Source organism: Leiobunum rupestre, chromosome 7, assembly GCF_980474605.1.
Source record: "Leiobunum rupestre chromosome 7, qqLeiRupe1.1.hap1, whole genome shotgun sequence".
In the NCBI taxonomy this organism is placed as follows: Eukaryota; Metazoa; Arthropoda; class Arachnida; order Opiliones; family Sclerosomatidae; genus Leiobunum; species Leiobunum rupestre.
Window position 1 is genome coordinate 953,360 of NC_143390.1, and position 13,111 is coordinate 966,470.

At 37.4% G+C, this 13,111-nt stretch overlaps 1 protein-coding gene and 1 long non-coding RNA gene across 2 annotated transcripts in view; both read left to right on the plus strand.

Annotated features, from left to right (window-relative positions):
* LOC149933856 (death-associated inhibitor of apoptosis 2-like) overlaps positions 1-13,111 on the plus strand; it is a 106,377-nt gene that overhangs the window by 75,744 nt on the left and 17,522 nt on the right. The gene's annotated exons all lie outside the window — the stretch shown is intronic.
* LOC149933857 (uncharacterized) lies at positions 1,926-4,220 on the plus strand. Its single transcript, XR_016472251.1, has 3 exons — positions 1,926-2,031; positions 3,462-3,605; positions 4,203-4,220. It is a non-coding gene; the product is annotated as an uncharacterized LOC149933857 (long non-coding RNA).

Sequence of the window (13,111 nt, forward strand, 5' to 3'; positions counted from 1 at the left end):
AACCGTAACCGCAAACGGCCGTAGTCGCGGACGCCGGGACGAGAGTAGTCACTTCAACGGCCGACTATTTAAAAGTAAAACCCAAAACGACGCGAACTTTGTAATTTCGAACTAGAGAAGTCGCTGAGAGAACAAGCTGTCTTGCCCCTTCCTTCCCCGTTTTGAGTGAAGCTAAACATTATTCGAACTACTTGATCCGTTTTACATAGGGGTGAGTTCACCCCGTCCAGTGAGACGGATTTCCGTTTACATTCTTTGTTTTATTCCCGTCCGTTGCTCAAGTAAGAGGTACAACCGCCGTTCGCACAAGGTTAATTCCCTCAGTTCAAATTCTATCTAATTTTGTTACTAAAACACAAATGTTATTTAATCAAATAATTAAAATTTTATATAATTTTGTTAAGAAAACACAAATATTATTTAATCACATAATTCCAATTAAAAATCATTTATTGGAACAAAAGCGACTCGCTACATTACATATGGAAACGAAGATCCCCTCTTCGTTCATTGTCTGCACCGGAAAAGTTGAAGACGCAAGTTAACACGCTCAGAGAAACGGACGTCCTAGAAGGGCGTTTCCTCTCTCCGTCTCAGTTACTCCAACTATCGTTCTCCCTAGTTCGGAGCTCATTTGCCGGGATGAATTCACGCCCCCCCCACATGAAACGGACCAAGTAGTGCGAATTGGGCGTTTATTCTATTTTTTTTGGGATTTGGAAAACCCGACTAAAAAAACCCTGAGTCGGGTCGGGGTTGGAAACCGGGGGGAAACTCAGATTGCATAAGCCGAAAAACTAAAGGTAACGTACCGAAAGAATCAACGCCGGGTCCGTCAACGGAAAGATGCCGCCTAAGCCATCATTACGAGCTTCGTCGTGGAAGGGAAACTCACGATCGCGTAAGCCGAAAAACTAAAAGTCACGTACCGAAAGAATCAACGCCGGGTCCTTCAACGGAAAGATGCCGCCTAAGCCATCATTACGAGCTTCGTCGTGGAAGGGAAACTCACGATCGCGTAAGCCGAAAAACTAAAAGTAACGTACCGAAAGAATCAACGCCGGGTCCTTCAACGGAAAGATGCCGCCTAAGCCATCATAACGAGCTTTTTCGTTGAAGGGAAACTCACGATCACATAAGCCGAACAACTAAAGGTAAATCTCGTTCTGGGAATATGAAAAATCTCGTTCCCTAGTTCGGAGCTCATTTGCCGGGATGAATTCACGCCCCCCCCCTCGAAACGGACCAAGTAGTGCGAATTGGGCGTTTATTCTATTTTTTTTGGGATTTGGAAAACCCGACTAAAAAAACCCTGAGTCGGGTCGGGGTTGGAAACCCGGGGGAAACTCAGATTGCATAAGCCGAAAAACTAAAGGTAACGTACCGAAAGAATCAACGCCGGGTCCGTCAACGGAAAGATGCCGCCTAAGCCATCATTACGAGCTTCGTCGTGGAAGGGAAACTCACGATCGCGTAAGCCGAAAAACTAAAAGTCACGTACCGAAAGAATCAACGCCGGGTCCTTCAACGGAAAGATGCCGCCTAAGCCATCATTACGAGCTTCGTCGTGGAAGGGAAACTCACGATCGCGTAAGCCGAAAAACTAAAAGTCACGTACCGAAAGAATCAACGCCGGGTCCTTCAACGGAAAGATGCCGCCTAAGCCATCATAACGAGCTTTTTCGTTGAAGGGAAACTCACGATCGCATAAGCCGAAAAACTAAAGGTAAATCTCGTTCTGGGAATATGAAAAATCTCGTTCTGGGTATATGAAAAATCTCGTTCTGGATACGCGAGTCTCATTCTGGATACGCGAGTCTCATTCTGAATAAATGACAAATCTCGTTCTTAATACGCGAGTTTTGGTTATAAAAGTGTATATTTAGTTCATTTAGTTTTTTCCGGTTTGGCGCCCCATAGTAGAAGGTTGTTTTACAAAATGCCACCCGTGCTATACTTTGTCCGGTGAAACTCCCGTAAAATGTAATAATTTTACCGGGTCAATGCACAAACCTTATCCTCAATGCAAATGTAAGTGGTCCACGGTTATTTTTTATAAGAATTTTTTATAAGAAGTCTCGTACCTAAGACCATTTACACCTGGACTGCAATGAAGGTAGGCGTTGTTGTTAGGCTAGTGTCGCCGCTACCCCAACGCCACCATCGTTATTTAGAGGCAACTCTCGTCCACAAGGGAATTCGGGCTGAAAAAACGCGTTCACTTCGCGTTCTTCTCCCGACGTTATACTCGGTCGCGCCGCGAGTCGTGATCAATTTTCGCCCGTTATTTACGGCGTCAGGAGAAAAACAGCGGAAGAGAGCGCGAACCGTTCGCCTCCTAAAGAAGGGGGGGTCAAAAAAGAGGAGTTGTTGCATGTTTGTGGGTTAGTATCGCGGATTTTCTCCACTTGGTGGTGTTTTGTAGTGGACACTCTGAAATCGGAGTTATTACGTTTGCATTGTAGTCCAGGTGTAAATGGTCTTAGCTTGTACGCAAGTAGCGCGTAACCTTAGCTTCGCTAGCTCAACGTTATTCGTAACGGCCATAACTAACTTTCTTACTTCGTTAATAAAGCGAGCTAAACTACGCGAGGATATATTGAAATATAACAAATCTTTCTACAATTTCATTCACTTTGAAAAACTAGGTTTCAGGAGTTCATCAAACCAGGATATGCAGGCACGTTCGAATCCACGTAAACGAATGCATTAAAAAAATTAAAGTGCTTGTTTTCCACGGCGCTAACTTTCCAGAAATAAACAATCTAAATTGGGGCAACAAAATGAATGGCAGCTCTTTAAAAATGATATATTATTTATTAAGATGGATAAACCGCCGCATTTCTAACAAACATCAACGCCACACGATTTCGCGTTGAAATAAAACAATGAAGTTCGCTTCCATGACGCCTCACAAACCTATTTGAAAAGATCTAAAGGGGGAAAGACTACAGTGGCCATTGTCTACTTTCCCGCTATTTCAAGTTCGGCAAGCACCCAAACCACACTTTAGTTAGGACCTTATAGCTCGTTAAATATTAATATAAAGATTATTTTAATAAGAAAAATATAATTGAATTGTTAAAACAGAAACGTACAGCGTGAACGAAAAAGAGGCTTTAACTGTATTCTTCACAATTAAAGCACGACAAAAAATGAAACGTGAGACGGAAACACGTAAAAGGCGAAAATCAAATACGTTTAAATGTGAGCGTCATTAATTCAATTCTTGGAAACGCTAGACTTACTCTATGCGATTTGCCTTTTTAGTTAGTTTCATTGAGCGTTGCGTTGAGATTATGTTGAAGAAACAACTGCCTATTAAATTATAAACCAATTAATTAACATTATTTAGGTTTTACACTTGTAACATAATTCATAGCGTTAGAACAACTGATTTGGGTAAAGCGTGGTATTTACAAAACCCGAATAAACATAATACATAAAAAAATATTCAACAGTATCACACCGATCAGAAGCTTGTACGGTTGAGGATGATATAAAATGTTGGAATTCCGAGATAAAATGTGAGAAAGAGACCGAGGCTCCTGGGTGCAATCTTCCCCGCAACCCGGGGACACCAAGGTGCACTTCCAAAAATGTAGGTTAGTAGAAATTCTTCCTTGAGGTCCAATATATTTTTTCAGGTAAGAAAGGACGAGGGCAATCGAGAGATAATTTTAAGCACTTTAATGCTTGAGTTAAAGGCCCTCATTTTAAACTCTTAACGATTATCGGTATCCGCTTTTTATTCTTTTCAAACAGATTAAATCTATAAGTCTTATCTAAATATGTTCACTTATTTTCTACGTAAATCGAAACCTGATTCATAAATTTAAATTAACATTTTTCTAATTAGTAATTAAAAAAAAACCTCTATAGAAAGGTTTATTTTTATTTAAGACCTTTCGACGAAAATTTGGTTGAACTTCGAAAAAATTACAAGCGAGCTGAATTTGCGTGCCCACATTAATTTCTTCCGGTTCCTCGCAAGTAAATCCGGCTCACCGCTTATCACTTCACCTTCAAAATGACCCATTTCGACGCCTGTGATAAGCTCATCATAAATAATGTTTAAAATCCTCCTCATATGAGTGTTCGCTCAATTTCTTATAACGGCGTTAATTTTTTTTATTTCACAGAAACAATAAGGTGTTATTGAAATTCTTATTTAAAAATCTGCTTATTTTTGCATCGCACAGAGACCAAGGGAAATTGCAATGCAGAGCTGAAAAACCAGATTGTTTCCCAGGAGACGAGAATGGCAAGGGTCGGTACCACGAGACCAGAACTTGTATAAGAACTTCTAGTGGCATTTCTTGTACATGCAAGGAAATAAGTATGGATAGCCTGTGGTTGTCTGTTTGTCTGCCAACAGAAAAGAGTTTTGTTTTGTGTGGTCTTCCCGTCGGCGTAATTTCTCACTAGGTCTCGACACAGTTTTGTTTTTCGTTTTTTTATTGAATGAAGGAGCCTTAACATCGACACCATTAGTTGGTAGTAAACTTGGAGAGTAAAATTTATATTAGTACCTTAAATAACACCTCCTACTCTCTCTGCAGGAGCTTTGTTATAAATGATAAACTAGAACATCTAACCCGGTCTTTGAATTGCAATGTATTGATACCAGATACACCTTCGTCATCAGATTTTATTAAGTTGAAATCAAGCCTAAAGCCGTGTTTTCACGAAAGCGATTTTTGGAACCAATAATGAAACCAAATTCAAGCCAATTCGCGAGCTATTTTTTTGCAAAAATCGTGTGAGTTTTCGGTTTTTATATAAAGCGATATTTTGAAGTCTATTTAGCTTCAGCGAACGTTTCTTGGTGTTTTAAATGGCGGTCTTTAACCAAAAGAAGAATTTGTTGAAAGTGTTGTTAAGAAAAAAGCAAATTATACTCTTTATGAACGCGATAAAGAAGAGGAAGTATACTCCAAAACGCTACTTGGGAAAATAGAGCCACGGAAGTAGATTATGAAACATTGGTAATTTTAATTTTAATTGTTGTAGATGTTGGCGGCTATAGTTCTCAATCTGATGGGAGTGTTTTCAAATCATCACCATTTTGACAAGAAGTACAAATAAATATAAATTAATTTTCCACCATCAAAATGTTTACCCAACACAATGTTAAAATTGCCTCGTGTGTTTCTGCGTGATGAGACATTCCAGCTGTTACTGAATTTTACTGTTGGTTTTCGCAATTATTTGATGACAGAAGAATCGAAAACCACCAACAAAGTGCACTGTTCCCCAGGCTTATCAGATTCATTTGACTATAATGTAAATATAGTTGTTGGTGAATTTGCAACTGAACTTCGTGAAGATCCAAATGCAGGTTTGATACGATAATCCTAACACTTCTGGTCCCAAATTGGGGGTTGATTTTTAATTAAATCAATTAACTTCGTCCTCAACGCGTTTCGCTTGTGCTCTCTTTTCTTTTGAGAAATATTTCTTCGATAACTTCTTGGAACGTTTCTTAATTTTCATTGCGTTATAAATTTTGGAAAAAACCGAGAGCTAGTAGTGAAAAGACGAGCCAAATTAGTAAAATTGAAACTAACAATAACTATTGGACGAACGCTCTCCAGGTGACAGCTTCCGGGCCCGATGCGCCATATTTTGACGTACCAAAGCGATACTCTCATTGGCTGAAATCTATCAAGTAACTACTGACGCGGTGAAGGTCCGCCCAAAAGAAGCCGCGCGAATAGCGATTATATCACATCTTCGATAAGATGCGCGGTTTTCGAAAAATGGCTATCGCTGGAGCTTTTCTCTCTTCCTCGCTTCAAAATATCGCTGTCATGAAAACAAAAAAAAATATCGCTCGAGTCTGAGAGATATCTCTCGCAAATCGCTCTAATAAAAACACGGCTTAATGGAATTTTTTAAGTACTTTAAAAATAAAATTAGGTACATTTTGGCAATCGAGCACTCAATTATTGAATCGGAATTAAGAAAAACTAACGTTCACTGCGTTTAGAAATTGTTCTTTTCATATCATTGATATGAAACGTCATACTTATGTTTTTTATGCCAGTAGTCCGAACATCCATTGAAAACCAACCGATTTAAGGCTTTGCAAGTGTGTGAAAATAAACGAAACTTCGGGACCTTTTTGTCAAACCCGTTAATGTTTTCTACTATTTTATTTTTATCTCCTCTTGATAATGGTAGATTAATTCACGGTCGAAAGTCCCAGAATAATCTTCTCGAGGGAGTTGTGAAAAACCTTTTCCTCATTCCTCATTTTCGTCGAAACACGTTCCTGTTATTAAAGTTAAGAGTAAAACAAAATGAGCTTCGGCTTTTAAAATATTTACACTTATTGTGTAAGTGCATACTAAATATTATTAAAGTTTTAAGCTTTCTCAATGATTTCACTTTTGTAGAGCCAATGCCATGTGCTGAGTTGTATAAACGTGACCCGTATAGAACCTGCTATGTTCCACTAAGGGGAAATTACATAGAATGCCGTTACCATTGTAATGCCGACGAATATGTCGAGCAAAGTCGTTATGGAGCCGTACGCATGTGCACAGGAAAAAATAAATGGGAAGAAAGCAAAACATTTCCCGTATGCCTTCAACGTAAGTGTCGTGGAAAAATCTGTTCTGTATGCACTTTCGATCCGTTGAACGATTGAAATCGGCAGAATGGTATTGTTTCGAGCAAGCAAATGAAAAGTTAAAGTTGATCAGCATAATTAACGTTATTTGCATGTTCTGATATGTATATATATAGTATTTAGTACTTGTCTTTCTAATATTTCTAATATAATGATTACCTTTCACGATGTAAGAAAAAATTACTTTAAATTTGAGTGAAATATCAAATATATTGGTTTATTGTTCTGTTGTAAATGAGGAGGAAATAGGGATTGTAGAGGTAGGGTTTTTAATTCTTACTCTGTCTTCCGAGTGAGGAGGTTATTTTGAGAACCCTTATTTGTAAACTGCTCCTATGAACTAAAATTAGTCCCGAGCAATTCAGCCATGAAATGCCTTATTTAGACATTGTGGGGTTTGTCTATATTTGGTACGTTTTGGCCAAGTGTGGACCACATTAGCTATATTTAAAATAAATTTCAAGTAAGCGCATCTCGTACGTCAATTTCCGGTCATTCGTATGTAGTTTCGCGAAATCTATTTTGGTACTTCAAAAACTAAAATGAAGAAACTTTATTTGATAATTAATTTTCTAATCTTGTTACATTTTGTCGTCTTAAATATTTTTAATAATACTATAATAATGAAGATTAGATTGCAAAAACCACTTCTTGTACAATAAAAAAGGTTTAATCTTAAAAAATTTAAAATTCGGACGACTAGTTTCGCCACCATTCGGGGGCTTCGTCAGGTCAGACGCTGTTGCTCGCGATACAGAGCTTTATAAAGTCTTCACACAGCTAAATTTTTTATAGCAATTATTTTTTATTTATAAAACTAGATTAAGTAAGCGCAAAGGGCAATTATATAAACAGAGCTTGGAGTTTAGGGAATAATATTGAGCCAGTTTTGGGCAATGAAATTACCTGGACCATCATCACGATTGAGTGTGTTGCCGTCTCTACGTATTTTTAGAATTTCAAGAGATTCTCTAATGTTGAGTTTTAAATAATGGTCGGTTTTATATACCATCTTTATTTTTTGGAAATTTATTTCATGTCCCGTTTCGGTAACGTGTTCGGCTAGCGCAGATGTCGTGGTTTTTTGGTTCCGAACTGCTAATTTGTGTTCATTTATTCTAAATTTCAAATTCTGTTTAGTTTGGCCAATGTACACATGGTTACAACTACATGATAGTTTGTATACCCCATAGTTTTCCAAGTTATTTATAGGGTCTTTTATGGGTTTTAGATGAGAGTTTAATTTATTAAAGGGTTTGTATACAGGTTTTATATTATTTTTCCCGAACACGTTACCGATTACATTTGATGACATTTTGGCTCTGTGGCGACACGGTAAAAATAATATCGACAAATTTCTACACTACTTAAATTCTTTGGATAAATCCATTCAATTTACCTTCGAATTGGAAGTTGACAATTCGATTCCATTCCTGGATATTTTAATATCTTAAGCCCACAATACTGTTACTAAGTTCTTTTTACTTCTTCATTGATCGCGCAGTCAAATTGTGTTCAAGTGAAACTACCCTAACTCAAGAATTAGAATTTGTCAAATCCATTGCTACTGTTAGAGGTTTTAACAGTGATATTTTAAATAGAGGCATAGACCGTATTGTACATAGAAACAAAATCGAATCCAATACTTCCTTCATAAAAGAGCCCAATAAAAAAGAAATAGTTGTAATACCATATATTAAAAATGTCTCCGATGTAATCGGTAACGTGTTCGGAAAAAATAATATAAAACCTGTATACAAACCCTTTAATAAATTAAACTCTCATCTAAAACCCATAAAAGACCCTATAAATAACTTGGAAAACTATGGGGTATACAAAATATCATGTAGTTGTAACCATGTGTACATTGGCCAAACTAAACGGAATTTGAAATTTAGAATAAATGAACACAAATTACCAGTTCGGAACAAAAAAACCACGACATCTGCGCTAGCCGAACACGTTACCGAAACGGGACATGAAATTAATTTCCAAAAAATAAAGATGGTATATAAAACCGACCATTATTTAAAACTCAACATTAGAGAATCTCTTGAAATTCGAAAAATACGTAGAGACGGCAACACACTCAATCGTGATGATGGTCCAGGTAATTTCATTGCCCAAAACTGGCTCAATATTATTCCCTAAACTCCAAGCTCTGTTTATATAATTGCCCTTTGCGCTTACTTAATCTAGTTTTATAAATAAAAAATAATTGCTATAAAAAATTAAGCTGTGTGAAGACTTTATAAAGCTCTGTATCGCGAGCAACAGCGTCTGACCTGACGAAGCCCCCGAATGGTGGCGAAACTAGTCGTCGAAATTTTAAATTTTTAAAGATTTAAATAAACCTTTTTTATTGTACAAGAAGTTGTTTTTGCAATCTAATCTTCATTGTTTTATGTACAAAGTGCCGTAAGTTACTTCTAATACTATTATAATTGATTTGTTGTAAAAGTACCTCAAGCTTGAAAGTAGAGCCTAGTTATTTTATTTGGAAAAGCATCGTGCAAAAAAACGCAATTAATTCGAACTTCAATTTTTTCTTGTAAAGGTTTTATTTTGTTACATCTCGAGAAGAAGAATTCTTATACATAACATTAAAAAGAAAACCAGGTATACAATTTTTTTTAAACTAGGCTAAGCTAAAAGTCTAATAAGTTTCGGTTCTGGCCCGGGTGAAAAAGATCTAAGTAATTTATATTATAAGAAAGAGAGCTACAGGCTTTGACACCAACTACTGGGAGTGTATGGCCCCCAAACTAGCTTCTAGACTAGATATTTTTCGATTTATATTACGGGCAGGTTTCAAGAAATTTGGCAAAAATGTTTCTATGTATGAATTAGCCACTTGAAAATTTCAAAAAATTCACATTCGACATTTTTAAAGGGAATGAAAAATAAGCGTACGTCTAAAATCACCTGTTTATTTACTTACGTTTCCTCATTTAGTATTTAAAGCTGTACCACTACGAAATAAAATCATCACTCAAAATTATCAATTAAAGTTCAATATGCCTCGTTATAATTTGGAGCAGCGCACCCATATTCTTGAGCTATTTCTCGGTGTAGGTAATTGGAACGCCCGTACAGTAAGCCTGATATTTATTGTCCAACAGTGTTCGAATTTTTTTTAAAGTGCGCAGATGTGTATCGTATCTGACGGTGGTATAATTGAAGCCCATTTGTTAATTCGCTTTGTTTTTGGTAATTCCAAGTAGTTAAATCCAACAAAAAACATTTTTGCCAATTTGCAATATAAATAATAGAATAAAAATCTAATGCCTCCTACGAGCAACTGTTTTTTTTAAACCATAAAAGATGCCCCGATTTTCGTTAAATTTAAATTTAAACCGATTACTAGTCATCAAATACCCCCTGGAATTTCAAACTTCTACAATAAATAGTTTCTAATGCAGGTTGACATATGGGATGTATATTTTTTTGGCTCAGCGCATTGCTGGCGAAAAAGATTATGTCATAATTGAATAGGAAAATAAAATCAAATTTCTCAAATTCTCTTTTTGTGTTATTGTTAATAGAGTATAGCTCCGATTTGATTTGGATCCAGGCGGCGTTTCGCAAAAATCACCGATTGTTCAGAAATACACAGTGGCGTTGAATTTTTTGGGCGGTGGCGGCGGCGGCACGAATTGGCAAACGTTTATCTCATATTTGATTTTTAACAAAACAAAGGTACGGGGGGTTTAAAAATCTATAAGTCTTTTCTGAAAATTTGGCGCCCCCAAGGGTTTGGAATGTGCAATAACTGGTTGCTTTACGGGGGAGTCGGGGTCCGGCTATTGCAACCCATAAGGACGATGGTGCACTGGGAGATGTTATCTCGGATCAAATGGTCCTATCTCCACCTCCGATTTCGGTCAGCTAATGGAGAGGGTCCAGGGAAACTGGTCGCCTCGGAGGATTGGGTAGCCTGCTTTAGGGTGGCGGGTTTCCGTAGAGGCACAGTTGTTTCCCGGCTTTTTAAGGCCCATCCGATGCAAGAGGTGCCGGGTTATGTTGACCACTGTGTGCCCGTCGTTCCTCTTTAGGAGCTTTCTACAAAGGGTTTGAATCTTTACCTACGTAGGTAAGGTGTTGGATGGAGTTGCTATAGCATCCACTCTTAATCCCACTACTGTGTGCGAAGTTGGGATTGGTCCACTCTTTGCTGCGCATTCTACTGGGTTGAGTGGCTTGCGTGCCGGATGCGACCGTCAGTAGTGGGGTTCTGATACTTATGACTGTTTTTTTCACCGGTTCAGGCTTGTTGTCGCTGGCGTAGGCCATTATGACTAACTACCAGTTGAAGTAGGCTTTTTTGATTCTCTTAGAACACCGGTATACATAAATTTCTGGCCCAATGTTGAAAATTTCGAAAAAAAAGTTTCCTAAATGTTTTTGAAGAGAAAAAATTCGAAATACGTATTAAATATAATAAACAATTTGGCGGTGGGATCAAAATTTATAGGCGGTGGTGTTGGCGGTGCGCCTAAAAATAAGGGCTGGTTTTCACTAGCGGAAACTCACCACGATGGTGGGCGTCGGTGTTGAAAATCCCCGTTAGGCTTAAAACCGTATTTTTCCATGTAAACCTTACTTTCATGATCGGCGTCAGCGGCGCTATGTTCTTACTGTTAATTAATAAAATTCAGTTTAATTTAAAGTAGGAAGTAATATCGGTTTCTTGATTACATAAATTAAAACCGAATAAAAGGGTTTTATTGTTATTATCAATTGTTTGAATATAAAAATTAAATTTGAACAATTGGTCAAATGAAATTGAAAATACCCAGCGAAAAGTTTATGAAAACCTAAACGTTTTTCTTCAAAAACAAAAATATCATTATCATTACCAAACATATTGGTTCTTAATCACAAGATAATTTCTGACCAACTACAACACCGGAAACAAGCTGAAGTTTAAAATAAATAGTAACTCATAACAACCAATAAGTGGGATTAAACAAGATGCCAAAATTTAAGAAAACACATTCCCCTTAATGTATTCATAAACTTTTGAATATTTAAATGAAATTTGAATAAACAAAGTAAACGAACTATGATAACCTTAAATTACTTTTGTGGAAAACTAATGATTTCTCAATCACCCGTTAATTTAAAACTGTTTCTCAACCGCCCTGTCGTTTGAAATTACTATTACACTTAAAATTAATAAACAAAGATTGATTTTACCTAAAAGTAAAATCCATGGTCCCGGTTGATTAATCACCCCGTTTATTTTTTATGAAAAATATTTCAACTACCCTGTACATGAAATAAATAAGCTCACTATATCAGCCTAAAAGTAATTTTCAATTAAAGGGAGCGCTATATTAACCACACTGTACAGTTACCTTTTCACCTTAAATATAATCAGGGCAAAGTCGGGTCGCGTACAAGGGGCCATCAAACACAAAGGTCTTCCATCTTATAACGTTTATTCGGTGATGAGAACAGTTTGCTAATTCTGTTGCTGCACCGAGTCGTTTGTATCAGACGCGATTTGCTGTGGGGAAGGCGGCCGTTGGAGGAAGTATTTTACAAGCGAAAGCTGTGATTAAGGGTCAATAAGTGTGGTCAAACTTTGTGCAGAGAGAGACTAAACTAACGTATTTGGGTCGACTCATGTTGATATCAACGGATTGAAGATTTTCCGCTATATAAAAGAAAATGGACAATGGACTCGTTGGTGCAGACGAGTGGAATTTGTTGATAGTACGTACGGTGTAGGCTTTAAGAGAGTGGTCGGGCTACTACGGCTAATGAATGGACCCAAATTATCGAAAAGGTTGTTAAAGTAAATTCTGACGTAAATTGAAGGGAAAACATTGACCGACATCTGAGTTTATCATTGTATAGTAGAAAGGAAACAGTATGACTTGAGGCGCTCTACACCAATGATAGACCAAGTTATCTCTTGATTCAATCCCGTACTGGAGCACTTCCAACTGTGGTGAGGCTGGCTGACATTTTAAGTGATCCCTCGGTGTGCCCTTTGTGTGGCGAAGTGTGTGAAGACCTGTCGCATATTTTAATTGTTTGCCCAAATTTCCAATCAATTAGAAAATAATTATTATATGCTGAGGAATTGGATATTTCAGCTAGGCTTAATCAGTAGGCTACTACCCAAGGCACCACCAAGTCATCTAGTGACTTATAATGCCTTTTAACAGATGGACGGTTTATAATGCATAGCAGGGTGATAGCAAGCCCTTTAAGCCACGCGAGGCAACAGCTCCTTACACTTACTATAACAGATGACTTTGTCATATTTGTTGGGACTTGGACCTCCCTCAGCGAACTGGTCAGGTTTAAAGGTCACGATGATAATACTTGGTAGATGGGCTGCATTGAGAATAAATTGAAAGTTAAATCGTAAACTCAACTACTCTTACGTCCGGATAGCCTTGGATTAATTGTTCATTCATACATTTTTAAGTGTGTGTTATAATGTCTATTTCATCCTTA